Genomic DNA, 15,819 nt, shown 5'->3' on the forward strand with positions numbered 1-15,819 from the left:
TTCATAAACAGAATTTAAACTCTTTTTAATCTCACCTTGTATAATCCCATTGGAATTTGTGGCAACAATCATTTTATCGTGTCTAGGTAAACAGTGGAAATATACCATCCATATAAGCCGTCTACCAGAAACGAGTGCTTCACCTGCACTGCTGATAGTTGGCCAGGTTCAGCCTTTTTCTACCTGCTGTGTTAAAACAGGTTACAATCAAGTGAGTGACACTGTTGGTCCAAAATGTTTACCAAAATGGCCCCAAGTGAGTCCACTGTATCAGGAAGAAAATTGGGGAAAACTGACCCAAGTTTTGTGTTTTAAAAATCAGTGACAGTTTCTAGACCAACTGTGTGGTTTTCATCTATTTGTAGTGGTGCATGTATTCTGATAACATCTAATCTAGAGGATCTGACTAAACTTATGGCGTCTTTACAACCTGTTTTGCGGTTGCTGTATGCCATGTAGCAATGTTGCCATATATCTCTGCAACTTGGGTGAGAGCAGTGTAGATCATAACTGATGGAAATGACGTCTACACCTAAAAAAAAAAAAAAAATACAACCAAAGTTTTAATAAACTGGAATTATCTTTTAAGCTTTACACGCTACCACACTGAGGCCACATTGAACTTGAATTGCCTCCATCTGCGGTGAAATAAATGAACCAGTGACACTCGCTCTGTGTCTGCCGTGAAGAGAACAGCGTGCTCCGATACAGCATGGGCCCCCCTGCAGTACAGCACCACACAGAGAACAGTAGATGTCTCTGATAGAAAGGAGAAAATCCCTACACAATTTCCACATTGTTTGCTTTCTTTCATAAAGTTCCTGGAGAAGTCAGATGTCAGTGGCCTCGTCCTTTATCCCCATTGGGAACGGTAAATTAGCGGCCGCAGGAAAGCTATGGAGGTATTCTATTGTGGCGGTCCTCCTCTGTGTTTTGCCGTCAGCGAGCGGTGGTCAGTGTGGATTTATGACCATCGGCTACACGTCTCCCTCTCAGAGCCCAGAGAATAGCCAAGGCATGGGGGAGCCGAGGCTGAGAGGCACGGCACACGAGGTAGGGACCCCGACTTCTATTGTTGGGGCCTCATGCCTTTGAACAGGGAATCAAACGGTACCAGCTTTTCATCAAAAGCCCTCCTTTCTATTGCTGATTTAGAGGAAAAAGAAAAGCTTTCTGCGTTATTTATTATGTGGTGGGAGGAGGTGGGGAAAAACAGGCTGACAGCAATGCTTTCACAATGTGTTGATGGGGGCAGGAGCATCTGAGCGCCTCACTATGGTAGCAGGCTTTGATTTCTCTGTCTGGCCTGATCTCTTTGTCTCTAGGTGGATGTCCAGCCATGTTCAGGACAATCAGGCCCCTAAGAAAGTGGGCAGGAGGAGGCTGTGAACGGTCCATATGTGGTCGGCAGAGCTCATTTCTCACCTCTGACAGGGGAGATGGGAGGCAGGACAGGCCAGCGGTGAGACTCCAGCCGAGACCCTGGAGGAGAAGGGGTCATCATTGCTCCTGACCCTGACCGGGGAGTGGTGCTCGGTGGACTCAGGCAGGAAGACCAAGTGGCAGAGCGAAAAGCCAGTGTAGCACGGCCTTGATCGGAGTCCAAGGAAGGGTTGAAATCCAGCCCTACAGATGGATCTAGGTGAAGGTTTTCTGCTGTTTTTATGCCTCTGCTGCTGCTCAAAGGTTGGTCTGAATTTAAATAGATGCCTGATGTTTGGCGAGAAGAGAGAGGTTTGGTTTGGCCAAACAGCGGCTCGTAGACTGGACGTTTGGTGGTGGTGGTGATACTCGTGAAGGACTGATGAAGGCTGGATCCTGCTGGAGAAGCCAGACGTAACTGCACCACTGGGGAAGGCTGAAGTGGCGACAAACATATGCTGCCCTTCTGATCCGAGTCCATGACGTCTGCTGCAAAAAGACAGAAGAAAATCAGACCATAATTTAATACAACATTCCCTACCTGGAATCAGAGGATCAGGAGTGTGTCCCAGAGTAATGTCATTTTCTCTTCTTTGTCTTGTATTCCTGTGTATCGGTAACAATTTACCAAAACATGAATCTGACTTTGTTGACTATTGGTTGGTGCCACTGTCAATCAAATCTGATCAAGCTACAGCCACCAGATGACGATAATTAGCTGCATTATTAAGTGTTAAAAACATACTATAAATAAATTTAAAAAAGAAACCTTTTTATCTTTAACATCTGGTCTTATTGTTGTTGCAGTTTTAAAAAGCCTACCTGTACAAACTGGCATTTGTATAACATTTTGTACTCTGTTCTAGTGTTTTATTGTTGCTCATTTTAATGTTTTGTTTGTTTTTCATGTCTTTTCTAATGTGTTATTGTTGCTTTTAAATGTGTTACTGTTACTCTTTTTATAAAGCACCTTAAACTTGTTACAAAAATAAAGTTTATTTATTCTTACTATTATAAAGTGCAATTTCTAAATTCTGTAATATTACGGTGTCTGGGTTGGTTCTTCACTTACACTAGAAATTCTATGTGTTTCTTTCTAACTGTGCTCCTGTAATAACGACATTATTTGGTGGAGACGGTCCAGGATCAACACACTGCTACTAGAAAACAGTATATTTTACTGCAGTACTGTGTGATTTTAAAAGAGTTAGGAGGTATTTTTGCACATGGTGTGAAGAACTTTTCTTCATCCATCTTTCATGACAAAAAGAAACTCAACTTATTTCAGTCCAAGATAAATAAATAATGAAAACAATTATTTCTATGAGCTCAATGACAGAAAATCAAGCAAGAAAACAATTTCAATTATTGCTTAGATATTCTGCCAAGCAATAAAAAGCAAAATATTCTGAGGTTCTTGTTTTTCAAATTATGAGTATTCTCAGCTTTACTCTGTTTCATATAAAACTAAAGCTTTGGGCTTCTGAAGACATCACATTTAGCTATAACAACTTGTAAGTGGATTTTTTTTTCTCATTTAATTGATTAAAGAAATCAAATAAGTCAAATTGTAGAGTAACCAGTAAAATCTATCATTAGCTGACGTTCTTAAGTGCATATTACCAGTGGTTTTATCACTCAGGACACTGCTCCTGCCACTGGCGAGGTCAGTGCTCCGACTGAACAAACTGGAAGGGGGACGACTTAAATCTGAAAGAGATCCTCGGGAGAGTGAGGTCGGAGACGCTGAGAGCGTTGATCCAGCAGGTCCGAGGTCCAGCTCCCAGTCTGGCTCCACCACAGCAGGTTGCAGCACTTTTTCCTTTTCAGGAACTTTTTTCTGTAGAGGAGGTGGAAGAGGTGGAGGAGGAGGAGGAGGAGGAGGAGAAGAAGAAGAAGGAGGAGGAGGAAGGCCAGAGGGAGATGCTGGGGCAGTGTTCAACTTGCTTTGCTGTCTCTCAGAGTCAGGGTGAGGCGTGTTGTGCTGGGGAGGCGTTGGATTAAGGGTGGATGGTGGTGGAGTAGGAGGGAGCCGCAGACAAGGAACAACAACAGCAGAACGTCGTCCTGCCACCAAACCAGCTTTCTGCACGCCACTGGTTCTTCTGCCGGGATTAAAATGGAAGTGTCCTTTCATAAACACAAAAAGAAAACATTTCTCACTCAAAGCACTTCCAGGATAAAGACTGTCTAAGAAAAGACTCAGGGCTACCTTTCTATTTCTACAAAGGTCAACATAGTGCAAATCTTTAAATTGTCCAAAGTCTGCTCGTGACATTTTCATTCCCACTTTCCTCAGTCCTGTTGAACACTTGTTTCCCTGCTGAGTGGGTCAGCCAGCTAACAAAGGCAGCGAGAAATCACCCCACTGGAGCAGCTGCCTGTTTCCCAACTCAATATTCACCATAGTAATCAGACCTGAGGGCAGGGGAGCATGCACCAACACAGTCTGTAGCAGGCTGTATGTTGAGAGATGATAGTTACAGGTGTCCTAAAAACTGTTTGTGGCAAAAAGTGTTTGGGGAATGTTTGATTATTTCAGATAAATAATATTGTTTGGAGGGTTTTGATCATTTGTGTTATATGTGTGCCACCAAATTCTGCAATACCGAACAATAAAGCTTAAAACTGCAGCTGGAGTCAGCTCAACAAACGTAAGAGATATGAAGAAACTGACATGTAGGCAGAAAGTTTCTGGACCAATTTAAAGTTTGAATGATGTTTCCACTGTAAAGTATGATAACTCAAGAAGCTGACAAAAAAGGAAAGCTGATTGGAAGTCACATTGTAAAAAATAACACAAAAACATGAAAACAAAAAAGGAGTCAACCTTTCCTCCAGTTAGTATAATTAAGAGTGAAATGGCAGTGAGTTCAATATGTTTGACATGAAGTCTCTACTAAATGCTTTAATTATGTTTACTTAAGCTTTTTTTGATGATTCATCAGTCAGCTCTGTGACAAAGTGAAATCTACAACACCTGGTTAGTCTAGTTCAGGGTTAGTCTAGCTCAGCGACCTTAAACACTCAAAGAGCCATTTGGACCTGTTTCCCATGGAAAAGAAAACACCGGGAGCCACAAAACCCCTTTGACATCTAAAATGAAGATAACACTGCAGACATCATTTTTTACCTTTATGCTATGTATAAAGAACTATAGTATGTTGCATGTATGAAACCAATGAACTGCTACAGAGGAAATGAAAGTTTATTTCTGCAACAAAAACATTTTGAACTCAAAAAAAAAAAAAAAGACGACGTTGGGTTGAAGGTTGCTTTCAAATAAAATACTCAATATCTATTTGAGTCCTCCTGGTATTTATGAAATAAAAAGCCAATCCTAAATTATCCACCTGCAGCAAAGTAAAAATGACATGTGGTTGTCCTGCTGACTGCAGCTGGGACTGCTGACCAGACTCTTGACCACCTGTGAGCGCTTTGGGACGGGAGGAGCTCACGGCAGCACTGGTGCTCGCTGAGGACAGCAACGGCAGAACGATACGTGTTTTCACGTCAGAGTCTCTAAAACACCAGAAAGAACCGCTAGATTTGTCGCGAGGCACTTTTGACAAAAAAAAAATCGCCAAGAGGATTTGGAAAGTTGTCAGATTTTGCGAGAAAGTCACCAAGTTGGCAACACAGCGCGGGCCAGCAGGTGTCGTACATCGGTGGTTATGACGCATATTTTGAGTGACAAAAAAATTAACACGTTTCATTTTAATGTTACAAGATCACCATAATCTTCAAATTTAGAATTACATTTTAAAAATCAACGAGCTAAAATAAAATACATTTAAATTAAAATACTCATTATTTATTTTTCCAAAGCCACAAGGAGCCACAGCAGAGGGATGAAAGAGCCACATGCTGCTCTGAACCCTGGTCTGGTCAAACAAATAAACAAACAAACAAAAGGGCAGATTTATACATTTCAAATGTTGGATAGATGCAAAGCCCCGTCCAAAATAAAAAATCTGACTGCCTTTATGATGCCTGAGCAGGGGTGATGCTACATGACAACAGTCACCTGGAGCAACAGTAGTTATTGGATTTCTGTGATTAACACTTCTTTTTGTTATTGATTCTTCTGTTAGTATTGATCTATTGATTGTTTAGTCTATAAAATGTCTATAAAAATAGAGAACAGTGAGCATTAGGGATGTTTTTACATTAAAAAAAAAATACACCCATCAAGAAAAGCCAGAGACATTCAATTTGCAAAGTTTAAAACAGACTAAATCAGCTAATATTTGCATTTAAGACGCTAAAGTTATGAATTTTGGGGCATTTTTTTAGACAATACTATAAATTAGTACATTTTTCGCATGATAACCAGTACATGAGTGAAAATTCCAATTTAAAGTTCAAATCCAATTTTTAAGTCTGTTTTTCTTCCATTATCTCTCCTTCTCCAGCTCCTAATTCCACATTTCCTTTCATCCCTCTAAGATTCGTTTCCACTAACTTCAAATCCAACCAGTGCCTCCCATTTCCTCTTTCTCCTCCTATTTTTTTGTTGACCACTGTGTGTGTGTGTGTGTGTGTGTGTCGTGGCGGTGTTTGGTGGTGGGGGTGAAGGGGTGGAGGGTGTCAGACAATCTGCTCTTGTTTCCTGGGGGTCTGCTGCCAAGAGGAGTCAGCACAGGGGGATAAAGAGAACGCACTGGAGAGCACATTTCTGCACTGCCTCCTCTTTCAATGCCCTGCCATTGCCATCTGTTGTACACACACACACACACACACACACACACAAGTGTACATGAACTGGTGCGTGTGTGCGTGTGCTGATGTGCATATGAATGACATGTGTCAGAGCGCAAAGCCACGGCGTTGGGCGCAGCACGTTTCTTCAGGGAGGAGGGTTAAGGACGATTGTGAGGGAGCCGACCACCATATGGTGGAATAATTAGTATTAGACCCCGGTGCTGAGAAATGCCCCCCTCCTCTGCTATACACACACACACACACACAGCCAAGTCGGCTGAAAGCAGTGCCCTGCTGCGGAGCTGAGGTGTGTGCCGGGAAAAATGCCTTCACATCAGAAGCCAGGCTCTGAAAGGAGCGGCAGGTTTCCCCCGGCAGCAGGCCTTTCACTTCCTCCAGAGGACCACCAGGAGGGCGGCGCTCTGGGCACTTCCTCGCCAGAGACCAGAGGCGAGATTTGCACTTAACCAAACACAACCACAGAGAGAGATTAAGAGCTAACAACGAGCCTGGTGGCCTCTACCGCTGTTGATCAGGAGAGGAAGAAAAGGCGAGAAAAATTGTTAATGAGCAGAGCTGTGGCGTTAAAGGAGTCAGTGCTCTCCCCCCAATGTGGCTGTGATGGTGTGAAAGCACCAGGTGTTATTGATAAGCCTCACCCGCCAGCACTTGGCTCTTTGGGGCAGCTACAGGGTGTGGATTCTGCATCTTCCCCTGAGATGGAGGCTGCTGTGCAGACTTGGAGCTCAAGAAGCAAGGAGGCCTCAAGTCTTCAGGACGAGCTTTCATGTGAGACAGGAACCGTGGGCACAGAGAGGGACGACGAACCGGACGATCATGGACCTGCAGCAGAAGGCAAATAGAGATCATTCTCAGTTTGGTGCAAGATAAAGTTGGAGACACTGAGTGTTTGTAATTATGAAATGCTCCTATTTGTTTTAGGTAAATGCAAACGGAGTCAGAAAAAAAAAGAAGAAAAAACTAAGCAAAAGTAAAAATAAACATACAATAAATAAACAAACAACTACACATATATAAATAAATAACATAAAAGATACAATAAATACAGATGTAAAAATGAATTGAAATGGTTATTTTAAAAGAAAAAATAGGAATTAAAGAATAACAAAAAACATTTATTAATAAGAAAAAAGTAAAAACCTAAAAATAAATAACAAAAAACAAGATTATGTCATCAAATAAATAAAAAGTGACAGTGAAAAAAAGCTAACATAAATGATTAAAAACAGAAAAAAATATCTTTAAAGAATTAGCTGAAAAATAAAAAATTTTAACAAACTTCATTATGTACATGTATATAAAAACGCAATTTAAAAAAATTCAAAAACTATATACAATTAATACAAACACATTTAAAAATGGATTTAAAAAGTGAATCAATAACTGTAATTGTACTTTCCTGCAATTTCAGTTCAAAATATAATATTTACTAAAATCAAATGTTTAACAATTACATAGTTTTAAAAAGCAGCACCAAGAGAAGAAAATGAATCAATTTGATGGCATTCATTTGTTGTATGTTGAGTGCAATTAATGTAAACAGAGACCAAAAAAGTGAAAGTGACAGCGCAAAAATGACAATGATATTGTTAGCTAAATAAACAAATCAGATGTAATATTTAAAAAATCAACAAGGTGGAAGTCACACTGAGAAACATCTGTTTTCTAATCTACTACAAAATAAAAGCTTGAAAGAGAAACCCTGCTATGATGCAAGCGGAGGAGGATTCAAATGATGCATGGTAGCACCACTGCCCCCTTGTGTCGACAAAATAGATCAGCACACAAAGCAACTCCAGCTTTCTCTTCTTACGCGCACAACTTGCCTCCTCCGTCAACAAGAGAGGGCAGAAAATTATCTCAAGGGCGATAAAACTCTTCAGAGTACACTGCCAGGACACAGGAGATAAAAGCTGGTCAATATTGGAAATGTGGTGGGATGGATGGCTGACAGCGGCTCGCCAACCAGTAAAACAAACCAGGCCCGCGTACAGCCTCGGTGCCAGTGACTCATTGAGTCCCTCTTTGGCCTTCAGAGAGCAAACAGTTGTAATAAATGGCCCACAAACGCAGCGCTTTTATTTGACTTGGATTTAAGCTTCATCTAAAACAAAGTTCAGCTCGTCACCCTTTTACCACAGGTTGGAACCAAACAGAAAACGCACAGATACAACATCTGTCTGAGTACAATGCTTCAGACAGAGAGAGAAAGGGGGAGAAAGGGGAGGAAGGTGGGGTGACTGTCTGTGACTCACACAGGGAGGATCAGCTTTTAAATCCCTGCACCATCTCTACTGATTCCCTTTCCTCAGATGTGGAGGCTTTAAAGATTTGCATTCTTGTGATGTAAAGGGAGAGAAGTGAGGTAGAAAGTGCAGAAGAAGAGGCGGCGACGGGGGCCGCTCTCCTCCGCGCTCCTCTTCCTCCCCTACGGCCTCCTCATTACCTGTCACTCCGGCCCGTCTGAAGGCTGAGGAGGGCTTTGTGGGGGATAAACTCGGCTGGTGTCATCAAACTTGTGACCTTCTGCAGAACAGGCTCGGGCACGAAAGTTAACGTACGTCTGAGCCATTACAACCCACGGAAAAGCCGTTTTAATGCACCCATACACGCAAACACAGTCATACGTGCAGGACAAAGCTGCTCATCCTCTAACAACACTGGCTGTTCCTATCATACACGGTCACTGATGTGTTTCTTGACTACCTGCTTTTACTTTAACTGAATGCCTTCACTGCCAAAAACAACTCTGACAAAGTAAAGTTTTATTTTAAATGGTGTGTTTTTCCTGTTTTATTGTGTTCTCACTTCAATGGATTTCTGCAATATAACAAATATTTAGAATTCCCACTTTATTTTAAAGTTACGATGCAACAACTAACTTTTCACACATTTGAATTATAAATAAAGTTGTATGTGTCACATTTTTTCAAAGTTTTCATTTTCCAGCTGTCCTCAAAGCAGCATCCCGACGACACGGTGAGATTAAAAGTAGCTGTTATTTGAGTTTGACATAAGTTTGATCATTTTTCAAGTAATTAAAGGGATAGTTCTTTGAGCTGAGGTTATATTGCTTGTATTACTTACAATAGATTAGCAGGGAAGCTAAGTCCTGAACCCCTGTTTTGTATTAGCTACCAAAAACGAGGTCAAAACATATCAATATTCGTTTAAGTGCATCGTGTACCTAGAATATTCTCAGTGCTTTAACTTGCTGTCACACACTTTAATACTTCTATGCCAACGCACGCTGTATTAAAGCTGCAGTCAGAAGCTGTCAGACAGAGATCCATCAGTGTAAATCAGTGTGCTCTCTGCTTCCTCAAATTTAGAAGAGCGCCGACTGTCATCTATTGTATGTAATTTATTGACTATAGGAAAGTACCAAATACAATCTCACTTCTACCTCACAAAGAAACCAAACTATTTCTCACAGATATATTTCTATTGAAGCAGGATTGTGGTATATTTCAGCTTGGGTCTTAAGACTCATAGTACATAGCTCTTGAACTTGGAAACATCCATCCATCCATTATCTATACACCACTAAATCCTCATTAGGGTCATGGGGGGCTGGATTCTATCCCAGCTGACTCAGGGTGAAGGCAGGGGACACCCTGGACAGGTCACCAGTCTATCACAGGGCTACACTTAGAGACAGACAACCAAGCACACTCACATTCACACCTATGGACAATTTAGAATCACCAATTAACCTCAACATGTTTTTGGAATGTGGGAGGAAGCCGGAGAACCCGGAGAGAACCCACGCTGCACGGGGAGAACATGCAAACTCCACGCAGAAAGAGCCCGGGTGTCCTCACCGGGATGCGAAACAGCGACTTTCTTGCTGCGAGGCAGCTCACCACCGAGCCACCTTGCAGCCCACCTCGGAAAAACCATGTCACCGCAAGGTCCGCTAAAGGCTGCAAGTTTCTCTGTCCACTACTTCTTGTCAAGGTTAATTTTCAGGCTCAACTTCTAAGCAGGAACAACAGGAGCATCTACAATCCTAGGACGAGTAGAAGGATGAATCTTTCATGCAACAATAAACATCTCCAGTCAAGCTTGCTGTCTTGATCTCTGAGCTTTGACCACCATTCCTACTAATAACAAATCTGACGGCGCAAGAAACAAAAGCTGTGAGAAATCACAACCCACATTATCAGTCACAAACGTCCATCCCAGCTTACATTGCACCTTTTTGGTTCAACTTTGACCCACTGTATTTGCTGTGCACACTAATATAAACTTTACAGGACTGATGGTCAATGTTCCTTCCAAGTTTATGATTCATGAACTCCTGAATCGAGAGAAAAGGAAAAGTTTTATGTCTGTCTGATCTAAATGTAAAGGGCCACAGCTGGATTATCAATCAGGCAAACTGGGGAACAGCCCAGGATGTCTATAATATTAACTAAGGTGGGGCCCTACATTATTAGCGAATTATCTGGCCCTGTGAGAAAATCTAGTTTCAAGATCTTTATCATTTCTATCTATTTTGTCCTCATATTTCCAATTGAAGTTGAATTAAAACTGAAACATACAGTTCCAGCACAGCAGGTCTGGTTGCAGGGCTCAAGGGGAACTTGGAGGGCCAACACAAATATTTGCTGAGGTTAATCCAGTCATGTAAAGGACAAAAGCTATACGGAAAATAAACAGAAGATGAAGGTTCTACGTGGTTTACAGTCACTGCTGCTTCAATCGAATATTTACACGTTTTATTTGCTAAAATGACCATTCAAATGAAACAGTGTTCTGCTGCTCTACATGTTGCTGGAAAATGGATTAAAGTTTTCTGTGACATGTCACAGAGGAAAGTATTTCCAGCAGTGACAGTAGGTAGGACTGTAGTTTCTGCAGACACCCATAACACTCGTGTGGGCTCCTTCAGGGCCCTGCAGGCCCCCAGGAAACAGGCTGACCTCCTGGCGTCAGGCAACCCACACGCTGTCCTCACACAGCCAGAACTGGCTAATGTCATTACGGGCCTGTTTGTGGTCAACAGCTCCCTGATTGAGATGTACAAGTAGCGCTGCTCGATGAATGTAGGAAGTCTATTAGTTAGTCAGAGTCCCAGATGGCCTGCAGAGGACAGCCTTGCGTGTGCTCCTTCACCCCCCCTCACCTCTAAACACACACACACACACACACATAAATACACACACGAGCATACATAAGCAGTGACACAGACACACATGCACACACACTTAATTACACTGCCTCCCAGTGAACCCTCTGACAGGCGGACAGCTACGAGCAAAGACAGAAGTGTGTCTATGTCCCAGTGTCTGCAGGAACAGAGAATTCTTCACAGAGCTGATGCACAAGAAAGCCAGGCTTAGGCCCTAACAAGGTTAAACCCCTGAAAAAGAGTGACTTTTTAAATCATGGAGATTTGTGTTTCTGCGGGGTGTAATTAGCTTTGCTGCGGGGGAGGAGGGAGGGCCGGGATGCTGGCGAGGGGGCCGGCGAAAGGCAAAGTGGGGGACGACGACAGTGGGACGCATTGTGGAGTCCGGCGGATTCAGGGGAGTAAATCTGATTATCAGCTCGTGTCAGAAGCCAGGCTCAGATGCAGCTTAGCATTCAGAGTTACTTTCTACTTTCGATGGTTAGACAATGACCCCGCTTTGCAGGCCCACGCAGCCCCAGAGGGCCCGGCAGCTCTTTCCCTGAAGCCGCCACATCCTTAAACTAGATAACACAGAAAAGCAGTAGAGTTTTACATACAGTAGTCAACACAATGTGCAGATACTTTAAAGGTCCTTGAAGTGACAAATGAGTGAACACAAAGTACTGGAAAAGTTTTGGTTGCTTTACATGAAGGAGTCTGGACTTGTTGTTTTGTTCATACGCTTTTCGCTGGTTTGAATGTTTGTGAAAAAAGGTGATGTCACAGTTTCACTCAGGAGGACTTTCACTCAGGAGACCGGGGTTTGTATTTTAAGTGGGGGGCATTATTATTAGACTTAAGTTCCACTTTCACATGCTGTTTGGTCAGGTTTAGGAAACATATAGTGATAAAGGTTATGATGCAACCCTTTTACAACACGTTTCTCCATCTTCTGGGTTACCAGGGTGACAAGTCCTGACCTATCTAATAAATGAGTAGCTGGCTGAAAAAGAGCAACATCTGGAAAGCAATACAGTAAATGGCAATAGCATTTTAATTTAAAATGTATTTGTGATATGTCACAAGGCTGTGGAATTTGGGAGAAAATGCATTTCCCTCAAAACATAACGGAGAATGCAGCTTAGTTGTGTAGGAACATAACTTTGTGCAGACAGGGCTGTGAGATGGATACTGCATGTGGGAAACCAAAGACTGGCTAAGTTGTGTATGTGTGTGTGTGTGCTGTTGCTCATATTGCAAAAGTTTAATTTGCAAAGTAACTTGTGATAGAGCCATCAAATAAATTCAGAAAGTACAATATTTTCCATCAAGAATGCAATATAAAGTGACATAAAATGGAAAGTAAGATATAAATAGACCTGGTTACTTTCCTACACTGATCACACGATTAAAGAGGATTAAAGAACATTTCACAAGACAGTAAAACTGAACGTAGAAAAGTGTGACTACCTCTGATGATATAACAAGATAAATTTTTATACAACAGCTGCCAATTTTAAGTTTTCAACTTTGATTTGGAGCAATGTTTTTTGCTGTAATGGAAAAAAAGGCTGATCAGGAGTGTAAATCGGCGCAGTAGTGAATCAAAAACACTTGGTTGTTACCATTAAAAACAAAAAATGGTGCCACAGTAGAGAAATTCACCCAGCATTATCTTCAACTTCCACCTGCTGTTTGAGGCATACGTAAAGAATTGAAAGCTTTCTGCACCTTGGGAGTTGTAGTTAGCGTCCTCCTCAAAGGCTTTACGTATACAGTCTTGTATCTTTGACTTTTTATCAATGAACCAGATATTTTCTGTGCAGCTTTTAATCCTCATTACTAATGATTTAGTCATCATGAAACACTCTCTATTTGAAGAATGACTGGATCTGTTGCATCCAGAATGAGAGCAGCTCCTCAGACTTCACTGTAAAACAAGCCATGAGCTGCTTGTGCAAAAGCCCCTCCTATATTGGGTTTAAATTAGAGCTCCGCTGCCTTGTTTGGGCACCTGTGCATTCTGACCTGCATCGTCCCATTGCAGCTCGTGTCCCGGGTGACAGTGCAGGAGCTTTGACGCCTGTATAAAGCAGAGCGCTGGGTCAACAGCCTCTTGTCGGCTGCCTATCTGTTTAGACAGCGACACCCTTGTTGTAAAAGTTGTGTCACTGTATGACGGGAGCAGTTTTACCATCACAATGCCCTGGTGATTTATTAGATATAGCAGGAGCAGGGCAGGAGTGGAGAATGGCAGCGGGTGATGCCAGGCCTGATGAACTTGCTGAATGCAGAAGTGGTGAAGGCAGTTGAGGATGTAAATGAGGCTGTAAGGACCAGCGGGCCTCTTTTGTCTGCCGACTTTACTTGTTTGTTTAACCAGAGGCCAAGACAGGAAGCCAGCCCACACAACTCTGCTGTCCCCATGGCAACCCCACTGTTAATTGTGGCACATCCACTCCCAGACTCCTTTCAGCAAAGGGGAGAGGTGGGGACATGTGAGTGCTGGAGGAGAGAAAGAAGAAGAGGAGTATGTGTGTGTGTTTGTGTCTTTTGTGTTGCTTGTTAGAGGCAAGGAAGAATATGTTGAGTTAAAAATTTCAGTGCCCCATCAGTTCATGTAAATTGCATATTGCATTGATGGTTTATGTCATTTATCAAGAAAAAACACATTCTTTAAGATGGATTCTCCTCCATCCTTATGTGAGGCTTTGCTGCTTTTTTCCATCACATAGCAAACTGAAGGTGTTTGGGTCTTGGACAAATAAGCACCTTCAACACGTCACCTTCAGGTCACAGAAACTGTGAAGAGCAGTTTTGACAAATGACTGAAACTTCTGATCATAATAAAATTAATGTGACTCCATAAAGCCACAATTACAATCCCTTGTACCGACGCATTTGTTTTTAAGTTGCACATGCAAGCAGCTTAAGAGACATTAACATTTATTAGTTTTCTTCTATTGAGACATTTTTGTCCTGTATTGAGAAGTTTTATTGTGACAGTCTGTGTCTCTCCACAGTGGAAAAAAAACTGGTTCATAATAAATCAAATGAGAATTTTGTTAAACACCATGTAGTATATATAAATATATTGTCTTCACCGTGTAAGTGTGATGACAGGTTTAGAGTCTTGAACAATGTACATGAAGAAGTCCCCTTACTTGGGTCTTGTTTATAGTAAAGTATAATACACAACAGCACACATTAAATCACACCACGTACTGCAGTGAAACCCAGAAAGCCCCAAAAATACTATTATGAAAAAAATAAATCAACAGGCCTAGGTCGTACTTAACTAAGAAGCAAATATTAAGAAAGTGTTTATTTAAAAGAAAACTACTCAAGAATGACAATGCCGAAAAACACATGATGACACATCAGTTTACTGACAACTGTCTGATTCCCTGATTCAAATTCACATTTTCCAATACTGTCATCAAACTTGCCCACAAACAGAGCAGAGCAGGAAGCCTTACAATATGTTGCAAAGTGGGGGTGTCATCTTTCATGCTATGGAAATGTACTCCTAAACAAGTGGCATTCATCAGGTTAAAATGAACAACTCATGACAATTACGTGCAGCTACAACGGCGTGCTGAATCTCATTATCAATTTATACAGTGTTTGTGCACTCACAATGTCGTGGCAGAGTCCTCGGTCCCACAAGATGGCCTTGCTGACAAAAGACACATAAATGGGTCTCTGCAAGAAAAAGAAAAGAGGCCAAACTTAAATGTATTGATCACATAAAGATGCCACATATTCCTATTTAAAAACAGATCCATCCAATTTTCATTGATCAATTAAAAGAGGTGTTTTCAAGAGCTCATTCTCTTAAACATTGACTGATGCCTGACAAAACAAACATAAAGCCACACAGTGAGACGGCTCTCTGGAGACGTTTAAACCCCCACCACAGCATTAATAAGCCCTCTGTCTTGATTACTGAGCTGCTGTGAAACACCTCCAGTGGTTTGAGATCCTACAGCAGAAGCTGAGGACTCAATGATGAAGCGTCGTCTCCCACACAGCCACTTTCCGACATCTGCTCAGTTAACAAAATGTCTGTTCCTCGTCTCTTTGAACATGCAGCTTCTTAAGGACAGTATGGTGGTCTTATGGTCAGGGTGCAGTAGTTTGACCTGTGGAGCAGGAGGCACTGTGTTAACTCATCAATCACCAGAGACACGTCACCAGCCAATGCCCAGCAGCTCATCCATCTCTCTTTGCAACTCCTGGCAGCTCCCAGAAGCACTGAGTCAGCTCCAGAGTTGATCCACTCCAGGGAGCAAGAGAGCAGATCCTCCCAGGACTCACCCCTCATTCATGGGCTGTAACCCCAGACCAGAGTGGGTGACAAGGGGGCAAGAGCTGCTTGCAGGGTGGGAGAACAATGGTGTGTACATGCATATTTCCCGTTCCTCTGGAGTGCACTGGTGTGGAGCTCTTTGTCGGCTTGTGCCAGACTCTCAAAGCCCTTCAGTGCCACTTTGGGAGGCTAGAGGGCAGCGTCAGGTCTGGCCATCTCATCGCCTTTGTCTCTTGGCTTC

Source organism: Stegastes partitus, unplaced genomic scaffold (genome assembly GCF_000690725.1).
Source record: "Stegastes partitus isolate 25-593 unplaced genomic scaffold, Stegastes_partitus-1.0.2 Scaffold212, whole genome shotgun sequence".
In the NCBI taxonomy this organism is placed as follows: Eukaryota; Metazoa; Chordata; class Actinopteri; family Pomacentridae; genus Stegastes; species Stegastes partitus.